The sequence below is a fragment of the Epargyreus clarus genome, unplaced genomic scaffold (genome assembly GCF_041222505.1).
Source record: "Epargyreus clarus isolate Ecla_fem2 unplaced genomic scaffold, WU_Ecla_fem_2.2 ptg000025l, whole genome shotgun sequence".
NCBI classification, from domain to species: domain Eukaryota; kingdom Metazoa; phylum Arthropoda; class Insecta; order Lepidoptera; family Hesperiidae; genus Epargyreus; species Epargyreus clarus.
The window spans coordinates 3,820,001-3,822,500 of NW_027332232.1; the positions used below are offsets into that span (position 1 = coordinate 3,820,001).

At 47.3% G+C, this 2,500-nt stretch overlaps 1 non-coding gene across 1 annotated transcript in view; it reads right to left on the minus strand.

The window, feature by feature from the left end:
- LOC140752912 (small subunit ribosomal RNA) overlaps positions 1-790 on the minus strand; it is a 1,903-nt gene extending 1,113 nt beyond the window's left edge. The window contains exon 1 of the ribosomal RNA XR_012103511.1: positions 1-790. This exon is cut by the window's left edge and continues 1,113 nt beyond it. This is a non-coding gene — a ribosomal RNA (small subunit ribosomal RNA).
- Between the last annotated feature and the right edge of the window lie 1,710 nt (positions 791-2,500).

The window sequence follows — 2,500 nt, forward strand, 5'->3', positions numbered from 1 at the left end:
ACACTCACTGAAGAGCACCGCGATAGGATTTTGATATTGAACCGGCGTTTTACCGCCGGCTCACCGACGATATGCTCCGCAAACGTGTCAGTATCACCGCGGATGCGGTGCACCGACAGCGCGGCGCACAAATGCAACTACGAGCTTTTTAACCGCAACAATTTTAGTATACGCTATTGGAGCTGGAATTACCGCGGCTGCTGGCACCAGACTTGCCCTCCAATTGTTCCTCGTTAAAATATTTAAAGTGTACTCATTCCGATTACGAGGCCTCGTAAGAGTCCCGTATCGTTATTTTTCGTCACTACCTCCCCGTGCCGGGAGTGGGTAATTTGCGCGCCTGCTGCCTTCCTTGGATGTGGTAGCCGTTTCTCAGGCTCCCTCTCCGGAATCGAACCCTGATTCCCCGTTACCCGTGACAACCATGGTAGTCGCAGAAACTACCATCGAAAGTTGATAAGGCAGACATTTGAAAGATGCGTCGCCGGTACTGGACCATGCGATCGGCAAAAGTTATCCAGATTCATCAAAATTAACGACTTCGGACGCGAGGCCCTCCGTCGATTGGTTTTGATCTAATAAAAGCACTCATCCCATCACTGGTCAGAGTTCTGATTGCATGTATTAGCTCTAGAATTACCACAGTTATCCAAGTAACTGAGTAAGATCTAAGGAACCAAAACTGATATATTGAGCCATTCGCGGTATCGCCTTAATACGGCTTGCACTGAGACATGCATGGCTTAATCTTTGAGACAAGCATATAACTACTGGCAGGATCAACCAGGGAGCTGACAGTCACTCGCGGACGAATGTAGCCGTCGTCGCTCGGACGAGAACACGACACATATCGACGCGGTCGCGGGCGCGTCCGCGTCGAATGATGTTTCGTTTTTGAACTCGTCGTACCTTTTAATATTGTACGCTCTTTGTTTTCGATGGTTCGTGCAGCGTCAACGGAGTATCTCATCCGATTGTCGCAACGATCCAACGAGAGAGTGTGCGCGCGATTTACTAATAGCGCAACTCCGAATTGGATGGTTCACGGCGAGACAATTTAAGATTCACGTTTCATTATTATCTTTTAACACAAACGCGAACACTGAAAACAGATTCAGCCCGGTGTTTGAGAGACGTCGTCCTTGGCGTTAATTTTTATAGCGCCTTATAGAGGACCGTCGCCATAGGCGACGTGCAATTCATTTGTAGGATCGATACGTGAACCGAGACGAGTTTAAACAATCGCATCGGTCGATCCGCACTGTTCAATAAAATGTTCAACGTTCGAAAAGTCCCACGGCGCAACGTGGAAGCGCGCGTTGTTGTGTTAATCGTGACATCGCGACGAATTTGTAAAGTTCGACACAAAATCCACTCGAAACACCACCAACACGAGAGTGCGCACACTACGCGTGAAACCATCGAACGAACTCTTGTATGCGGCATGCAGTCCGTTGTCGAAGTCGGTCAGTCTGTGTCAGCAGGCGGCAGTTATCCGCCGGCCCGTTCAGTCTCACCGCGCCGACAACGCACTACACGTCGCCCGCCCCATGTGTATGCGGCGCTCCTGTTATGACGCGTGGCAGACGGAGCGACAACATATGAACATATGAAAGTCCGTCGGTGGTTCGGGGTGTGGTGTGGGGTGACGATGGTTGCCGGTGGGGGTGGGCTAGCCCTGGGGGGTGCGGGGGAGAGTGGGGGGAGGGGGTTTGGGGGGGGGGGGTGTAGGGGGGGGGGGTCACCGGTTGGGGTTCGTCGGCCGACTTTGCTGCTGCCGCTGCTGCGTCTACCGCGTTATTATTATTATTATTATTTCCTGTTTTGGTTTTTTTGATTTCCAAAAAAAAAAAATTTTTTTTTTTTTTTTAATTTTTTTTTTTCCCCTCTTGTCCATACACCTTTTTAACTTTATTTGCGTATCGTATTAGTCAGATCGTGACGTGACAGTTTGTGCGCTACTCTCAGTACAGAGTTAAATAATTTCTCAATATAATAGCATAATACAAGAGCCACCTTTGAAAAAATACATACGGTCTCACTTTTTTGAAATACGTTGAAAACATTGTAAATTATTAAAACAAAAGAGTATAATATGAATTAAACGGAGGTATATGTATGGGAATATGTTATTATTATTATTACATATAAAACATTGTCTAGTATTTTAGTTTAGAATAGGTTCGATTTAGAAATTGAAAAGTGATCTCGGAAAAGCAACGCGATCATTGAACGTAAGAAATATTAGCGAACCGGCGCACATGTCATCGTAATAAAAGATAATAAAAGAGAACGGTAGTTAGGTAGCAGTTGGCATTTGGCAGCAGTTGGTAGGAACGTGACGTAGTACGTGACGGGTAGGTAACACGCGTTAGTGGCCTGTATGGGGTAGTATATGGACGCTATATAATTGTGACGTTCGGTGTCGTCCGTCGGTCTGCGCGCGGTGGGTGTTGTACAAACCACGTGGCGGGGTGTTCGTGTATCGAAAGATAGACCC